Source organism: Lutra lutra, chromosome 16 (genome assembly GCF_902655055.1).
Source record: "Lutra lutra chromosome 16, mLutLut1.2, whole genome shotgun sequence".
Lineage (NCBI taxonomy): Eukaryota > Metazoa > Chordata > Mammalia > Carnivora > Mustelidae > Lutra > Lutra lutra.
In genome coordinates, this window is record NC_062293.1 from 23,833,793 (window position 1) to 23,852,698 (window position 18,906).

The 18,906-nt window shown below is 50.6% G+C and overlaps 1 non-coding gene across 1 annotated transcript; it reads right to left on the reverse strand.

Moving 5' to 3' along the window:
* Positions 1 to 12,918: 12,918 nt before the first annotated feature.
* TRNAK-CUU (transfer RNA lysine (anticodon CUU)) lies at positions 12,919 to 12,991 on the reverse strand. Its single transcript has one exon. It is a non-coding gene; the product is annotated as a tRNA-Lys (tRNA).
* Between the last annotated feature and the right edge of the window lie 5,915 nt (positions 12,992 to 18,906).

Sequence of the window (18,906 nt, forward strand, 5' to 3'; positions counted from 1 at the left end):
GGTCAATGCTAGCTTGGTGGGTGGGAGCAGAGAGGTCGGGAAGGGGCAGGCCCCGGGGTGGGCTTGCCTGGGTGAGCCCCCTGGGAGCTGAGCCAGTGGGGCGGGCTGGGGCGCGGGGGTGGGTGGTGGTTGCTTTGGGATTCTCCTGCAGTTACCCAGCCTGCCAGGCTGCTGGTGTGCGGAGCTCAGCCTCCTCCCCAAAAAGCCCCTGAGAGGGGCCAAGAGAGGGGGGAAGGCCACCCGTGGCCTTGTGAGGCTGAAGCACAACCTCCTTCCTCAGCTGCCAGGGAAGAATTTAATTACCAATTAAAGCCCCCTCCATCTGTTTCGGGCCTGCCAGAGAGCTCTCTCTACCCTTTAATTACATCTCTGACAACAATTTAACTCAATTAGCTGGTAAACACAGCAGAATGCAGGCAACCCGGGGCACCCTCTTGTCCCTGCCATCTGTCTGTCCGTCTCATGCTCTTCCCCACTCGCTCTCGGTCTGTCTGTCCTGCCCCTGCTTCCCTCTCTCCTTTTGACCACTGCCCCCTCCTTAGTGGGCTCCTTTCCTTCTGTCTATCTTCTCCAGCACCTCTTGTCTGTCTCACACCAGCTGGGGTTTCTCCCCCACTTCCCGCCCCATATCTTTGCCATTCCACCTTCCTTTTCCCATCTGCTGTCTGTCTGTCCCTTTCCCCCTGCTCTGTCTCCTTCCATCCGTTCCAAATTTCTGTCCTCTGCAGGCAATTCTCCAGAGAGCCTACCTGTTCCCTTTCTTCTTCTAGTCTTCTTTCTCCTTCTCTGCATCCCTCCTGCGTTTGTTTGTTTGTTTGTTTGTTTGAGGGAAGAAGGGGGGAGGGGCAGAGGGAGAGAGGAGAGAGGGAGAATGTTAAGCAGGCTCCATGCCCAGCGCCCAAGTGGGGCTCAATTTCACGACCCTGAGATCATGACCTGAGCCAAGATCAGGAGTTGGACGCTCAGCCCACTGAGCTCCCCCCGGGCTCCCCACGCGTCCCTCCTGCATTTAACTGAACTCACGCCTTCAACCTGTCTTCTCTGAGTCTCCTCCCTGCGGTGTCTCCCTAACCTTTATCAGCTCCTTGTGTTTTATCCACAAAGTACAGACGAAGGTGAGCCCCAGGAATAACGGCTTCTGTGTTTTGAGCCTGTCCTTTGCCAGTTGGGGGCTAAGAGCTTTGTGTCTTTTATTTCGTTGAACCTTAGAAAAATTCTGTGAAGTAGGTATAATTCTCCCTATTTTACCAGGGGGTTCATTGACGCTCTGAGAGATTTTGCAGCTTGCGGGAGATCGCAGGACGGGGAGCAGCCTTGCGGATGCTAGAGAGGGCCTGAGTGTATGGGGCCAGGCTCTGTGTTGCCAAGGTGAAGGGCAGAGCACTAGGTCCCCAGTTAACAGGGGATGGAAATTAGGGATGACTTTGGAGAATCGAACCTCCCTATTTCTGCTGGAGGGAAATTTCCAGATTCTAGTTTGCCACAGTGTGAGAGAAGTTCCTCAGTCCCCTGAGAAAGTTAAAGAAATTTCCTTAGGACCCCAAGGAGTTGGAGAGAGGGAGAGAAACAAGTACGCTATAATTATCCTAGCACTCCTCCCCTGGAATGACGGTGGGGGGTGGTTGGAGAGAAGGGCAGCCTGATCCGTCTTGTGGACAGGCAGGGACATGATGGAGACCCCAGGTCAGCCAGGTAGTCACATGGCTGCGGCTCAGGCAGACCCCAGTCAGATAAAACTCATCTGCTTTCTTCCCCCGTCCATTCTCGGCTGACTAATCATTCTTCCTTTGATTAAAACAGAAAAGAATTGGGGGGAAGAGAAGGGGAGCCTATTTCTTCTCTCTGTTTTCTACCTTCCTTTGGTTTTCTAGATTTGAAGTCCTTCCTCGGAGGTTGGTTTCAATTGGGGTTTAGAACCCACACACCTCCATCCCTGTTTCCTGCCACCTTCAGCAGGGAGTGCCGGGATCCCAACTACATTCCTCAAATGCAGGATTGTGCTCTGGAGGAATTGCCAAATGTGCGCTCTCTAGTCTGCATAGGGAGACTGGTACATCCCTTAGAATTTTCACCATCAGAACTCTCTCAAGGGGAGTCCCATTGTGGAAGTAGATACGGAGAGTTCCGGGCAGAGGCAATCAAGAGGCAGATGGGAGATTGGAATAGAGGCAGGACAGAGAAGCGGAGAACACTCGAAAGGAGGCTCCTTGTTCAGTCTTCCGAAGCCTTATGAAAGCAGTGGGTTTGCGGGCAGTTGCAATAAACTTGACACAATAAGGACCACAGAGTAATGAGGCTGGTGGGATGTTGTTTTCCCCAAGCAGACTCATGATTGCCTAGAATTTCAGAGTTCAAGGGACCAGAGAGGTCTCTTCAACCCACGGTCCTTCCTGCTGCAAGAATCCTTGTTACATGGTCGCCTGGGTGGCTCAGTTGGTTAAACAATTGCCTCGGCTTGGGTCATGTTCCTGGAGTCCTGGGATCAAGTCTCACATTGGGCTCCCAGCTCCATGGGGAGTCTGCTTCTCCCTCTGACCTTCTCCTCTCTCATTCTCTCTCTCAAATAAATAAATAAAATCTTAAAAAAAAAAAGAATTCTTATTACAGTAACCTAGCAAATACCTTCTTTGAGTACCTCCAGTGACAGGGAACTCACTATCCCACTAGGTATCCCTTTTCTATTTTCAGACTGGTTTAATATTTAGAAAATTATTTCTCATATTGTCACCCTGTAATTTCCAACCTTCTGTCCTATTTTCACCTTGTGAAGTGATGGAGAATGTGTAAACCTTCTCCCCAGTTTCAGATGCAAATCCAGTGTCTAGAAGGCAGCCAGGAGGAATCCTGGAGAGTTGAACCATCCTACATTTCTTCAGCCATTCCTCAAATGCTCTCATTTCAAAATCTCACTAATATCTTTCTTTGTGCCTCTTTTCATGAGCAAGGTCTTTCTTTGTAAATACTGCCCCAGGCCTAAAATGCATGCTTTAGATGAAGTCCAAAGGCAATGGACAGAGGAAAGACTCTCACCTCCCCTGTTCCAGAGATTATATTATCTGTATACAGTTATTATTATACAGATAATACAGACTGTATTATCTCTATTAATTATTAATTATCTGTATTAATGCAGCTCAGAATCTATCACTTTTCTATGGCAACCACAGAGCACAGTAGCCTCTGTAACTTACTGGCATATCGAGCTTTCGGTCAACCAAACTTACTTGTCTGGGAGTATGACTTCCCATCCCTCCTGAGTTCATGCTTTTAGTGATAAATATCAAACATATCACTTGACCCTTTTAAATTTCATCTCACTCAACTCAAGTTAACTAACACTGATGGAACCTTACTGTGTTTCACTGCATTCTTTTTTTTTTTTTTAAAGATTTTATTTATTTATTTGAGAGAGAGCATGAGCGAGGAGAAGGTCAGAGAGAGAAGCAGACTCCCCGTGGAGCCGGGAGTCCGATGCGGGACTCGATCCCGGGACTCCAGGATCATGACCTGAGCCGAAGGCAGTTGTCCAACCAACTGAGCCACCCAGGCATCCCTGTTTCACTGCATTCTATTTGGGCCAATGTTCCCCTCCTACCAAGTTCTTGGATCCTGAGCCCGTCACCCAAACCCTAACCAGCTCTCTAGCCTCCCCAGGTTTGACACCCTCATCGAACCATCCATAACGTGTAGAAGAGTACGGTGTCTCCTGAGAGGACTGTTTTGAAAAAACTGAGGTCAAAATGAATCTCTCTTCTTCAAATGGATGCCCTAGCTGCATTTTTGGGTTTTGCTTTTGTTTTTGTTTTTGTTTTTTTAAAGACTTTATTTATTTATTTGTCAGAGAAAGAGCACAAGCAGGCAGAGAGGCAGGCAGAGGCAGAGAGAGAAACAGGTTCCCCGCTGTGCAAGGAGCCCCATGGGGGACTCGATCCCAGGACCCGGGGATCACGACCCGAGCCAAAGGCAAAGGCTTAACCCACTGAGCCACCCGGGCACCCTGCGGTTTTTTTTTTTTTTTAAGAGTTTATTTATTTATTTGGCACACAGAGATCACAAGTAGGTAGAGAGGCAGGCAGAGAGAGAGGGAGAAGCAGGCTCCCTGCTGAGCAGAGAGCCCAATGTGGGGCTCGATCCCAGGACCCTGGGGCCATGACTTGAGCCGAAGGCAGAGGCTTTAACCCACTGAGCCACTCAGGTGCCTCTGCATTTTTGGTTTTTTAAGAACTTTCCATTTTGGTAAATTTCTACCACAGAAGATGATCAGAAAGCAGTACGAAGGCTCCTGTATACCCTTCACCCAGATTCACCACTGTTTACATTTAACTCCATTCGCTTGATCCTTCTCTGTCCACATGTTTACATACATATTTTTTCCCTGAACTCTTTGAAAGCTGGAGACAGAGTGTCCCTTTAGTATTCCGTTCCGGAAAACAAAGGCATTCTCTCACACAAACAACCTCGGGATGATGAACAAAATCCCGAAATTGAACATTGCTGCAAGACCGCTATGGAACTCGTGGTCCCTATTCAAACTCCATCAGCTTTCCCAGAAAGGTCCTTTATAGCTATTCCCCCTAGTCCAGGCTCTGATCCAGAACCATGCATGGCATTCAGTGGTCAAGCTCTTTCGTGGGAGGCTATGGCTTTATTTCAGCACTTTGCTAAAAGCAGTTTGGAAACTTTTTTGAAAAACACCAGCCCACGAAAAACAGTGAAACCATCCCACCTTCCAGGGAGGAAGATCCAGTAAACCCTGAGGACGGCAAAACAAAATGGGCCACAGACTTTATAGGTACTTCCTATGAAGCCTTTGCCAATGTTTTGGAGCCATGGAAACATCTGATGAGATCATGGAGGGAATCTGCTCAAGGAGAGCTAGGACTCCTAGGGCATTTGCTTCTTTTTCTTTTTTTTAAGATTTTATTTATTTATTTATTTGACAGACAGAGATCACAAGTAGGCAGAGAGGCACGCAGAGAGAGAGAGGAGGAAACAGGCTCCCCGCCGAGCAGAGAGCCCGATGCGGGGCTTGATCCCAGGACCCTGAGATCATGACCCGAGCCAAGGCAGAGGCTTAACCCACTGAGCCCCCCAGGCGCCCAGGGCAATTTGCTTCTAAATTTGCCTCATCCCATGATAGTCAAACTGCTCACTGTCCAAGAGTTTCAACTTCTGGAGAACAAGGCTTGTATGATAGGCACATCCTTCTCGGTTCATTTGTTGAGGTATTGGGCTGTTGGAGCTAAGCCCCAGGTTTAGCCCTCCCCCCTAAAAGGGCTATTTTTACTTGCCATGGAATGACCCCTCCCCCTCTAAGATCAGTCATGGGGGCGGGGCTGGGCGAACAAAGATGTATGGGGCACTCGATTCCCAACAACTCATAACACGTGTCAGGCTGATGGAGGATGGATAACGTTGACTTCTGGCCATGCTCACTCCGTAATGGACGCACAGTGAGCAAGAAAGCCCATCAACAAGGACGTGGCAATAGGCCGCACAGTGATTTGCTCAACTCAGGCTCCCACCAGAACTCAAGTTAGTGATGACCAGATAACGTTTCTGTAGCTCTCGTCCCTCTCCCCAGGTTCCAAGCCTTACCTTGGAGCTCAAGGCTTAATTGCTCCCCTTTTTCCCTGTCTTCCCGACACCTGAGAGTCACCAAACCTTTTCATGCTTCTCACACTGGTCCAGGTCCTACTTTACTGTCCCGCCGGTCTCCGGTCTCTCTTCTGTCAATTCATTCTGTGTACTACCACTAGTTTGTTTCCCTTTAAAAACATCTATATCAGGGCACCTGGGTGACTCTGTGGGTTAAGCCTCTGCCTTTGGCTCAGGTCATGGTCTCAGGGTCCTGGGATGGAGCCCCGCATCGGGCTCTCTGCTCACCAGGGAGCCTGCTTCCCCCCCCTCTCTCTCTGCCTGTCTCTCTGCCTACTTGTGATCTCTCTCTCTCTCTCTCTCTGTGTCAAATAAATAAATAAATAAAATCTTTTTTTTTTTTTAAAGATTTCATTCATTTGACAGACGGAGATCACAAGTAGGCAGAACAAAGATCACAAGTCTTTCTCATAAGAAAGACTATGGGGCACCTGGGTGGCTCGTGGGTTAAAGCCTCTGCCTTTGGCTCAGGTCATGATCCCAGGGTCCTGGGATCGAGCCCCACATTGGGCTCTCTGCTCAGCGGGGAGCCTGCTTCCTCCTCTCTCTCTCTGCCTGCCTCTCTGCCTACTTGTGATCTCTGTCTGTCAAATAAATAAATAAAATCTTTAAAAAAAAAGATTATAAACCCTTCAAGAGCAGATATCATGTTCATTTCTCTTCCCATCTTATATTTAAGGGAATGCCATCTCTATGGTTGGAGCATGATACATGTTCAGGGCTGGTGACCATGGGATTTGTTTGAAAAGGGTATATCGCCAAGAAATAATAACAAACAACATGTATCAAGCACGTAATCTTTAGACAGAACACTATACACTTTGTATGGACGATATCATTTGTTCCTTCCAGTGATCTAGGGACAATTATAATCCTCATTTTACTGGTAAGGAAACTGAGGCTGGGGACGCCTGGGTGGCTCAGTTGGTTAAGCAGCTGCCTTCAGTTAGGGTCATGATTCCAGCGTCCTGGGATCGAGTCCCGCATCGGGCTCCTTGCTCAGCAGGAGCCTGCTTCTCCCTCTGCCTCTGCCTGCCATTCTGTCTGCCTGTGCTTGCTCTCTCTCCCTCTCTCTCTGACAAATAAATAAAATCTTAAAAAAAAAAAAAGAAAAAAAAAGGAAACTGAGGCTGAGGAAAGCTAAGGGATTTGCCCATGATCATCCAGCTAGTGAGTAGAAAAACCAGGAATCAACCCAAATGGTCTGATTCCAGAGCCCCTCTCTTAACCACCATGTGATGGCCATGAAGAGGACAATCCTCCCACCCCCAAGACTTTAAATAATAATAATTATGATATTGATGATAATAAATGAAAATTTTCCAAGGAAAGCAGGGCTCTGATCTGTTGAAGCAGCTTTTCCAGTGTTTAATGACTTTAGTCTTGTAAAGCTGGTTGGAAGTATGAATTCAATCCGTTTATGTGTGAGAAGATAAAATGAGCTGCAGAGTAACATTAGAATTTTGCCTGGTCTTTAAAGGCCTCCTTTCTTCTTTTTACTTTGTGTTTTGGCGAGGGTGAGTAATGAGGAAGACTCTGACCTCAGATCAGTCTAAGTTTAGAGACCCTCTCCTGTGTTTCTGAATCCCAAGCCTGGCCAGAAATCTGTAATTTTCAGCCTCCACCACCTCTCCCAATTCCTAGTGACCTAGGGCTTAGGGGCACCTGGTGAGGATGGCAGATAAAGGGTAGAGTTGTGTTTCTTCCCTATGGAGGTCAAGTCTGGGGTTCCAATGGGGACCTCAGTTCCCCATGATGCCAAAAAAGAAGACAGAAAACAGGAAGCATTCTCTGTTCAGCCCGTGTTCATAGAAGACATCTCAGCAAGACAGACTCTAGCACAGCCAGCTGATGTCACCAAGAGAGGAGGGGAAGATGGAGGCAAGAAACAATGGAAGAAGAGACAAAGAGAAGGAAGGGAAGGGGAGCAAAAAGTGAAGATGGGAAATGTGGCAGAGGGGTGACAGCAAAGGGAAGAGTGGAGGACAGAAAGGGGGACGATTGGAACCCATCGTTTTTTGCCCACCTCCCTTCCACCTGTCCCTAAACCCATGGGTGAGGGCCTCTCGCCCCTCCCTGTCAACCAGAGGCGATCCAGACCCTCACCCTCCGACTTCCGGTGCTGTCCCTCCAGGCCCAGCGGTTGCAAACTGGGAAGGCTTGTAAACAGTTTGTGCAATTTTCCTCCGGTTTCCCGGGGCCATTCCTTTCCCTGCAGCCCTCAGGGAGCTCCCTTCCCGCAGACCCCAGCCAGGCTCCAGCCACCCCCCTCTCCTCCATTCCCCCAGCTCTCTGGAGGGGCTCTTGTCTCCCCGATGCGCTCCGGTCTCTGTCTGAGCCATCCATCAAGGATGGCAGGCTGAGGGAAACATGAAAAAGAGCCTATTTGGCTATTAACATCTCCTCCCGCTTTGTTGTCTCTCTCCTCCCCACTCCCCTTCCAGCCCCCCACCCCACCCCTCCCCTTCCCCTTTTGCGGGAGACAAAACCAGACTGACAACCTGAAGACTCAAACATTAATCAAACTGCGCTCCGGAACAACCTTTCCCTCGCATTAATAAATACATTTGCGGCCCCTCATTGGACAGTTGGCCTAATTTGTTTCTCTTTTGCAGGGTGGGGGGAGCAGCCGCGCCCGCGCCCCCCGGCTCCCAGCAGCCCGGTGCAAAGCAGATGTTCCGCCGCGGACGCGGAGCTGCGCCGAGCCGCGCGCCCCGGAGGCCGCGGTTGTCATGGCGACGGCCGGGCCGCCTGCTGTCGCCGAGCACGCTGTCTCGCCCGCTCAGTGATTACCTCCATCTCCGCAGCGTTCGCCATACGGCCGGGCTCCTAATCAGATCCCCTCCCCTCCCCCTTCCCGGCGGCCCGGCCGAGCCCACCGTCCTCTGCCCCGCGCACTACCCCTCCGATCCCCACCGCCCACCGGCAGAGATGCCCGCGCTCCGGTGTCCAGGAATGGCCGACCCCAGGTGGGAAGAGGTTCTGTGCACCTGAAGCCATCTCTGGCGGCCCTGGACTCCCCCCATCCCCACCCACACCCCGCAGCGCAGCTCCCAGTACTGTCCCCTGGAGACTCCCGCCCCCCAACCCCCCTTCTTGGTTATGTTGGGGCGGGTCACCTGAGGTCCCCAAGAGAGGTAAGACAGGCAACCCTAGATCCCCTTCCACCTGGGCAGGGCTCTTCCATTCTGATTCTGAGCATGCTAGAAATTTCTTCCGCACAGCCTGGAGGTGAGGTGGGCTCCTGGAGCCATCAGAACCTTCCTCCAAGCTCTGCTTCTTGTTTTCTCAGACTAAGGGAGGGGTGCAGACACACACGGTCTGGTAATCAAATGGGGCGGCCTGGCTGGAGTTTGGCCCATGGTGATTTTGACCTCATGGCGGTCACAAACACAAAACACTTCTCATGCTCCCAGGCTGAGGTTTATGGGTAATTTCTCGTGCACTCCCAGCAGGCAGTCTCACAAGCCAAGCATTCTGTCTCCTCTCCAGGTTTGGTGGTAGGCAAGAGGCAGTTGGAAGGCCTCAGGGCCTTGGGGTACCTTGAGGTCTTTCTCCTGAAAGAGGAGAATCTTTTTCTTTAGCCTCGGAGGCTTCATTAGGAGACCCAAACTCCCCTTTCCAAACATCTCTGGCTTCAGGAGAAACAGGGTGATAACAGAGGCCACAGGCCAAAAGAGGACAGAGGAGCTAGGGGGTGAGGCCAGCCTGGAAGCAGAGCAAAACATGTGGAAGAGGGATATGAGACTGTGGTTGTGCGTTCCACTTTCCAGGCTAATTCATAACCTGGAAGTCCAAGGTGGTTGGAGCAAAAAAATAATTTTGTGGGCGCCTGGGTGGCTCAGTGGGTTAAGCCTCTGCCTTCGGCTCAGGTCATGATCCCAGTGTCCTGGGATCGAGCCCTGCATTGCGCTCTCTGCTCAGCAGGGAGCCTGCTTCCCCCTCTCTCTCTGCCTGCCTCTCTGCCTACTTGTGACCTCTCTCTGTCTATCAAATAAATAAATAAAAATCTTTAAAAAAAATACAATAATTTTGTTTCAAGTGAGGGACCCACCCCCACCCCCACCCCTCGGAGTGATGAAAAGTAGAAAAGTTCTCCTTGGCTCCAGGGAAAGCTTACTTAAACACTCCCACTACATCCAAAATGGCAGCCCCCTCCCAGTATTTGCCTGCAAAGTCCCAGGCTGTACCAACCAATGAGAAGAGATGCTATACTCTGGGCTCTTTCTCCAGAGTCTACTAAGAATCCTCATGTTAGAGCTCAAGAGCCTTTCCAGATCCAAACCAATCCTTCATTTTACGGATGAGAAACTGGAGACTCAGATAGGGACCCTAACTGGCTCGAGACCCCATACTCAGCCCATCGTGGGACCTCGCTCTTGCTCTCTGCCATGGTGGTCCCTGGTGCCCCTCCCTTTCCTCTCTCAGAAGAAACTGTCTGGGAAACTGGTTTCTAAGAGGCATAGGCAGAATCCCAAAAATCTCAGGCCTTTCTAAGCCCGTCGTCACTCTGTCTCCAGAAGACCTGTCACCTGGAGGCAGCCCCACTGGAGTGACAGCTCCCGTTGGCCCAGGCCAGCCTAAGGCCTCTCTCAGGGGTGGTGGGGTGGGGAAGGAGCTTTTGTGGGGCCTCCCTCAGTCGATTGTCTGCAGCTCTGTCTTTGTCTGTCTGTCACTCAGAAGTGAACCGCTGAGGGGAGAGGTCAGACTGGTTGGTGGAAAGGGAGAAAGAGGCCTGTCCCTGGCAGTGAGGGGTGGGGGAGAAGGCCGGGGGAGGATGCTGCTTCTTCAACCTCTTTATGTCCCCTCCCTCCAACTCCCCAGCTCCCCTAGGGAATTCCAGCCTTTGCTCATTTTAGGACCAGGATAGCAACTGTCCACAAAGACCCTTCTCTTCTTGCCACGTGAAATCCTGGATCGCCATTGGGGATCTACTCCCTTCCTCTGTCCTGCCTGGAAGAGGCTGCCAAGGAGTCTAACTCAAACCTCCTAGGAATGGGGTTCCATTAAATCTTGGGTTGCCATTGGAGATCTATTCGCTTACCCCGCCTTGTCTAGAAGAAGGGGCTGCGAAGTCCAACTCAAACCTCTGAGGAAGGGGTTTCATCGTGCCCCCATTCCGCTTAGACACAGCTCTGACTCCACTCCTGGGCTTGGCTGTCTCCCTGCCCCGCCTGCCTCATCAGATTCCCCAGGCTCCCCTGTCCCCCCACTACAATCCCACACAAATTCATCCCCTGAGAGCCCCTGTTTTCAGGCTGCCCCAGCCTCTCCTGTACACTGCACACCCCCCCAAATTGTGCGGTTTCCAGTCTCCCCTTGCTCCCACTGCACACGAATCTACCTCCCCAGCCTCAACAGTTTTCAGGCTTCTCACTCTCTGCCCCCCTGTACACGAACTGTCTCCCCAGACCCTGCTGTTTCCAGGTTCCCCCATGTTTCCCCGGTATACAAATTAGCCTCCCCGGGTTCGGCGGTTTCCAGAACCCCCTTGCTCTCTCACTAGGCAGTTCCATCTCCCCAGATTCAGCTGTTTTCAGGCTCCCCTCATTTGCCCTGTACACGGATACCTCTCCCAGGTTCTGCTGTTTCCAGGCTCCCCTATTTCCCTTGTACACGGATCAGCCTCTAGCTTATGTTGATCCCAGCTGCCTAAGGGATTCAGCAGGTTTAAGGAGAGTGGAAGGAAGAGGTGAGTCAGGAAGAGAAGGAAGAGAAAGACTGCCATCAGGCAAGCTCCTTATTTCTCTTGTGACCTAGAGCCCTAACTAAGCTGCTTGTACACGGCAGCCTCTGGGCCTGTGACTCCGCAAACAGACCCCTTGAGCTGATCTGCCCCGGGACACCCCAATTCCCTCCTTCCTGCTGCTGCCCAGTATCCAAACTTTAAGTTTAGCCTCCCCAGGAGGGCTCCATCTTGGAGGGGGTGCCCCACAGTGGGATAGGCTGGAGCCCTCCCAAGCCTTGGTCTCTCCCCTGCTTTCCCTCTGCGTGCGCCTCTTTGTCTCTTGCCTACCTGCCTCACCTTAGCTCCCCCAATGTTTCAGGTAGAACTTAAAGGAGACCCCAAATGCACCCCCTCAGAACAAAAGAGGTACAGAGCTAGAGGCCCACAATTTTTTTTTTTTTTTTTTTTTTTTTTTTTGGTTTTTCAGGAGGGAGTGATACTAATCTCACTAATCTCACATCTCCCTGGAAATTCATTGTGCTTGGACTCACATCCTGGCATGCTTTGTAAACACTTGTTCCTGCGTCCTAATCCTTGTTGGGGGATGGGGCTAGAGAGTGAGGGCGGGGTGGGGCGCAGGTTTCCGAGAGGTTTCCCAGGATTCTTACCTTCTCTGATTCATTTCAGTATTGCCCCCAAAGCTTCTAGTGGGCCCCAGGGAAGGGTGTCCGATTCTCCATCTCCCTCCTCCACTCACACACCCACCTACCCACCCGTTAGCCCAACCCCAGCCACTTTGGCGGGCACCGTGTTCCACCTTGCTGGTTTCTGCAAACATTCTGGGCCCACAGGGAACGCCTAGGAAGGGGCAGGCCCACTGGGTCCCAGACAATGTGCTAACAGAAGAGAGAACTTTCTTCAAAGCGAGGCCCACACCTGGGTTCAAACCTCATTGTCTCTGCTCCCAGGTCCAGAATAGCTTCTGTTTCCCCATCACGTGGGGATGGCAGTCCCTGCTTGCCCCCTGGTCAGTGAGTGCAAATAAAATTACGTGTGTGGAGGAGACAGAATTCATTTACAGAACATGGCAAATGTGGCTCTTTTATTTTTTTTTAAAGATTTTATTTATTTATTTCACACAGAGAGAGAGAGAGATCACAAGTAGGCAGAGCAGCAGGCGGAGAGAGGGAGGGGGAAGCAGGCTCCCCGCTGAGCACAAAGCCCGATGTGGGGCTCCATCCCAGGACCCTGAGATCATGACCCGAACCAAGGCAGAGGCTTAACCCACTGAGCCACCCAGGTGCCCTGCAAATGTGGTTCTTTCTGTAAGTCTGGTTAAAAGAAGTCTATGTTTTGTCTTTCATATGTATATTCTCCTTCCACTGTTTGAAAATAAATGCCGCTGATGGTGCTCATTCCTTAATTTCATTATTTGGAAATCACTATTGGAGCTGGTATATCTAGAAACCATACAAACTACCTATATACCGTTATCAATTAAAATGTAGTTTTAAGGGGCGCCTGGGTGGCTCAGTTGGTTAAGCCCCCGACTTTTTTCTTTTCTAAGGATTTTATTAGTTAAGCAAACCCTATGCCCAACATGGGGCTTGAACTCACGACCCTGAGATCAAGAGTCACATGTTCTACCAACTGAGCCAGCCAGGCACCCCAAGCCCCTGACTTCTGATTTTAGCTCAGGTCTTGATCTTAGGGTCCTGAGTTTAAACCCCACATTGGGACTTACATTTGGAAAAAAAAAATTTTTTTTAATGTAGTCTTAAAATGGATTAATTATAATGTGTGAAATCACACCTCAGTAAATCTGATCAGAAACGTGCAAAGAAAAATGTGAATTGGGATTCTGAGTCAGGAGCCCTATCTTCTTCCATTGCCTAGGAAGACAGTCCTTGTCATGGAATTCTGTTTGTAAATGTTAGCTTCTGGTGTTTTGCAGAAGGCAGGGGGCAGTGGGGCAGAGGGAGGTGAGTGGATTTCAGGAAACCCTCATTCCTGACCCCCGCTGTCACTTGTTAGCTCTGTGACATCGACAAAGTCATCCGTGGAGCTTCACGTCCCTCCACTGAGGTCTCTAGCTTGCTCTCCCACAACCACCCAACTTCCCTTTTCTACATCAGAGTATAAACTGTGTTCTGTGCCCCAAGTCTCTCAGCCCTCGTCTCTAGCCTTCAGCTGCCCTGGGGAGTGGGGTCAAGTCTCAAGTGTTGAAAGGGATATCTGGTCTTCTTGACAGTGTATTTCTTGGGGGCCCTCTTTTCTCAGCACAATTGTCACTGGTTGCTAGGTCCCTCACGCCATCCTTTCCACCAAGACATCCTTTCCATCCTTTCCATCCCCTCTGAGGGGATGCCCCCGATCCGCAAGGTTCTGTTCAGTCATCTAGAGATCTCTAGGAAGGGATTCCAGTGCTCAGCACTGTGGGATAAGCGCTGCCAGCAGGTAGTAGAGAAGCCCCTAGATCTGGTCCCTGGAGGCTTTCCACCGCCCCATCCTGATCCCAGCCCTGCAAAGGAGGCTGGAAGTGGGGCTTGTCCTACAGCACCATCTTGTGGCCAGATATGGGAGACGCGCTGCTTCTTGCTGCCATCCAGAGAAGGCGGAGAAAATTTTGGGTCTCAGAAGTTTTAAAAATCTCATCTGCTTCCCCATAACCAACTTCTGCATTCTGGACTTTTCCCAGCCATCTCTTAGGAGAGCATGTTCCTGGAGACGTCCAACCTTTTGAACACAGGGCTGAACCCTCTGGAGCAAAAGGAATGGTCTCTCACCCAGAGCAACTGAGGCCAGTGCCTTCCAGTCATTTTTGTCAGTGAAGCCTTGTCTCCACATATCTACCCAATATGTCCCAACATACCCACCTCGGGAACCCCTGTCAGTCACTAAGGAGCTGTTGCCTGGGGATAGGGGCGTGGCCTCCATGATTTGCAGAGTTTCCTTCTATTCAAGTTTTCCTGAATGAGGATTCATTGCAGCCAGGAGGATAAGATATATATTTTTAGGGGCGCCTGGGTGGCTCAGTCGGTTAGGCATCTACCTTCAGCTCAGGTCATGATCCCGGGGTCCTGGGATCCAGCCCCAAGTCGGGCTCCCTGCTCAGTGGGGAGTCTTATTCTCCCTCTCCCTCTGCCCCTTTGCCTCCCCCTGCCTGCTTGTGCGCTCTCTCGCTCTTGTGCTCTCTCTCAAATAAGTAGATAAATAAAATCTTTTTTAAAAGATTTATTTTTTCAGGGTGCCTGGGTGGCTCAGAGGGTTGAAACCTCTGCCTTTGGCTCGGGCCATGATCTCAGGGTCCTGGAATCGAGCCCCGAATCGGGCTCTCTGCTCGGCAGGGAGCCTGCTTCCTCCTCTCTCTCTGCCTGCCTCTCTGCCTATTTGTGATCTCTCTCTGTCAAATAAATAAAATCTTTTAAAAAAAGATATATATTTTCAATGCCTTAAAAATCAGGTGTCTGGATAAAGAGGAACTGTGGGTCTGGTCAAATGAGATCAGATTGCTCTGACTACTTCTTTTTCTTTCAGTGTGTGTGTGTGTTTTCAGACTGGAGGTAGGTGAGGGTGATAAGAGGGTACCAAATATATAAGCTACAATGTAAATTTATTACTTTTTAATGTATTTTTTAAGACCTAATATCCAAGTCACTGTCACAGCAAAGTGCTCCCTTGGGAAGCCCTCCTTGGAATGACTGCCTGGAATTACCTGAATTGATTCAAAAGCATGAACTCAAGCGCTAAATGGAACTTGAGTTTTGCAGGTTATTTGGTGACACAATCCTCAATCAGGTTGGATGGCACCATCTTAGAGAGAGGGTAAGGAGTGTAATGAAAGGGATTGCCTTCTGTGGGTCATACTCTAGCCCCATGTTTTTCTTCCCCTCTTCCATCCACATTCCACATTGCTGGCAGAGTTCCTTGCTCAAAATACAGAGTTGGTATCCCTTAACTGCTCAAAAATCTTCAGTGGCTCTCTAAAGCCTCCAGAATATAAGCCAAGCTCCTTAGCTCTGTGGTTGGGGCAGATAGCAACAGGCCATGGAATCAGATCAGCATGCACTTAAACCTCACCTCTGTGCCACGAGGCAAATGATCCAAACCCACAGGTCCCCTGAGTTGTACAAATAAGGTTCACAACATCTACCTCGTTAGGCTGTTTGGAGGACAGTTATGATTCTAAGGTGTACAGAGTAGTACGCTCTGTTCATGGCTATTAGTCCCCAGCAAGGCACTCAACATTCATCCCCAACCTGTCTCGGGAGAAGCTTCCTGTCTCATCACACCGCAGCCTCCCCCACAGAGACACACAGCATCCATTCCAGCTACATTTGCCCACCTGTGGTTCCTTGAACAGAGATTCTCTGCCTTTTGCAGAGATATGATACAATTGCTCCCTTCTTTCTTTCCTATACTATGTGACACACAATCTCCTCTGTCGGATATTTATAATTTCTGCATTTGCGACTTTGTTCCCAGTCAAATCAGGAGCTGTGTCTTCCAATTTATCTGAAATGCTCCCACCACCCTCAGCAAGGTGATTGGCTCAGAACCGATGGTTAATAAATGTCTGTTAAAAGAATTCACTCCAGGGCGCCTGGGTACCTCAGTCAATGAAGCGTCTGCCTTTGGCTCAGGTCATGATTCCAGGGTCCTGGGATAGAGCTCCGCATCCGGCTCCCTCAGCAAGGAGCCTGCTTCTCCCTCTCTCTCTCTCTGCTGCTCCCCTGCTTGTGCTGTCTCTCTCTGTCTAATAAATAAAAATCTTAAAAAGTAAATAAATAGAGGAATTCACTCCCAACAAAAGTGAATTTTACTAGCACTACTACTATTATTGTTATTATTATTATTAATTATCAATACTGCTTTCCTTACCAAAAGATCCACTCTGGGGGATGGCACTCATCTACCTGGGCCGGGTAAAATCTACGTGGGCTTCACAATGGCTCTCATTTCTTTGGATCCTCATCGAAGATGTTTTCCAGTTTTAGTTGGCAGAGATGAAGAAGAGATTAGGAAACAGGTAAAGACCATACAAATGTCAACGTTAGAGTAAAATTTGGCAGCCATTCATTTCTTTTTTTTTGTATTTTTTTTAAGATTTTATTTATTTATTTGACAGAGAGAAATCACAAGTAGGCAGAGAGGCAGGCAGAGAGAGAGGAGGAAGCAGGCTCCCTGCTGAGCAGAAAGCCCGATGTGGGGCTTGAACCCAGGACCTGGGATCATGACCTGAGCTGAAGGCAGCGGCTTAACCCACTGAGCCACCCAGGCGCCCCCATTTCTTTTTTTTTAAAAGATTTTATTTATTTATTTGACAGAGAGAGATCACAAGTAGTCAGAGAGGCAGGCAGAAGGGAGAGAGAGAAGAGGAAGCAGGCTCCCTGCCAAGCAAAGAGCCCGCCCAATATGGGACTTGATCCCAGGACCCTGACATCAACACCTGAGCCAAAGTCAGAAGCTTAACCCACTGAGCCACCCAGGCGCCCTATTTCTTTTTTAGTGAAGTATGAATTACCTACGGAAAAGATCACACATCTTAAGTGTAATCTTTGAATTTTTGCCACTGTTCAGATAAAGATACAGAACAGTGTTGGGTTTTAGGGGCACCTGGGTGGCTCAGGTGGTTAAGCCCTTGACTTCCGATTTCAGCTCAGGTCTTGATCTCAGGGTTGTGAGTTCAAGCCCCACGTTGAGCTCCACACTGGGCATGGAGCCCACATTTAAGAAACAAAACAAAACATAATTTGCTTTTACAATATACTTCTACCTTGAAATATCTCCCCGAACGATTTTCTCCTTTCAGCCCTCCACTTCTACCCCACTGCCAAGTCAATTACTTGCAACAAAGTCTCCCTTCTTTCCCTAGTTCCTGGTTCATGGCAAACACTCAAATACTTGAATGAATGAATGAATGAATGAGTATAATCCACGAATATTGTTAAATGAAAGAGACCCAGTTTAGAGGGTAAAGGGAACCTGTAGGCTTGCCCCAAACACGTTTTGGGTAAATTTTCCAACTTTGCCTACATCAGGTTCTGGAGCTAAAGGGTATTTACTGGGAATTTACTAAGATTTTTTTTTTCTTTGTAGATTTTAGGGCACAGAAAATTTGATCTTAAGGCAGGGCTCCGGCTCATCCCCCGCCCCATCCCGAGGCCTGGCTGGCTCCGCCTTAGCCAACCTGTGCCTCCCAGCAAAGACACGGTCCAGCCAGTGGGGAGCCATCCATCTCTGTCTGGATACAAGCCAATCCGACCAGCTCTGCCTTCCTGCCAGCCAATGGCCGGGAAGCAGGGGGCGCGCGGGGCGCGTGAGGGAGAGACCCGATCTGAGTGGTTTAAATGGGGCCCGAGGGCCTGGAGGCGCTAACTTGCTGTCCCTAGCCCGGTCTAGGCGGGGCAAACACAGTCCCGGAGCCAGTGCTTCTGTGTGCGCCCTCCGCCTGGACCTAAGCCCCTGGGGTCTCGGTTTCTGACTTGCCCTGGTGCCCGTTCTGTAGGAGAAAAGCAGGCGTCCTGAAGTCCCCTTGTCTATGGATAGTCGATACGCGCTGGGTCGCCCACGAGGACGAGGGGGGAGGAGAATGTAGAAAGAGCAGGAGGGCCCCTGGGGATGAGAACAGACGGGAAGGCAAGGCCTCGGCGGCCGCTCCCCGCGCCGCCCCCCCTCCCCGAAACCGCCGACTGCCCTTCCCGAAACCCGGTCCCGGGCAGACGGCGCCCCCGCCTGCCGGGTGCTGCGTGCTCCGCTCCGCGCCCGCCGACTCCGGCCTGGGGCCGCGCTAATGAGGCCGTCTGCGGGAAAGCCGGTGCCAGCAGGCAGAGCTCTAGGCAGACGGCCAGGCCTGCGGTTCCCGCGGCTGCGCGGGGCTGCGGGCGCTGAGGGGCCCGAAGGCTCAGCGGAGTCTCCGCCTCGGCCGGCAGAGAGCAGGGCCAGCAAACTTGGGATCCCCGGGAAGAACCAGAGCCCCCCATTCCTCGGCTTCCAGTGCCCTCTCCGCGCTATCCTCCCCTCGCTGCGGGCCTGGGTCGGCTGCTTTGCTGCGATCCCCTTCCCCATAGTCCTTTAGCAGACACCTTTCCAGTCGCCTCTCGGCGTTACAATGCCCTCTCCGTTCATTCCTCTTAACCCAGTACAGTCCCTGTCCGGCCCTAGGTCAGGGGGTGCAGGAAAGCCACCTCTCCCCAGCAGTTCTCCTTCCCCAGGGCGTTTTGCAGAAACTGCTGCGCACAGTTTAACTTTCACAGCCTCGGTGCGCAACCTCGGTAAAATGGGGATAGCATCGCTTGGTCCACAGGAATTCAGGGAACCAGTTTGCGTGCAGCGCCGGGCCTTCCCATTCCAGTCCCTGCATAACTGGAATTGCAGGGCCTCCGCAGGCGCGACCGGATTGCTAGGAAGCGAACTTGCCCCTTCCGACCTTGCGGTCCGTTTAGAAGCAGTGGATGGTGCCGGGCACTGGATGAAACCGCGTATTTGCCAAAGTATTCCTGGAGAACTTCTCGTTTCCCGTCGCTACACTGGCCCCGAACTCTATAGCAGTTAATTGCATATTCTTTTTTTCCCTGTCG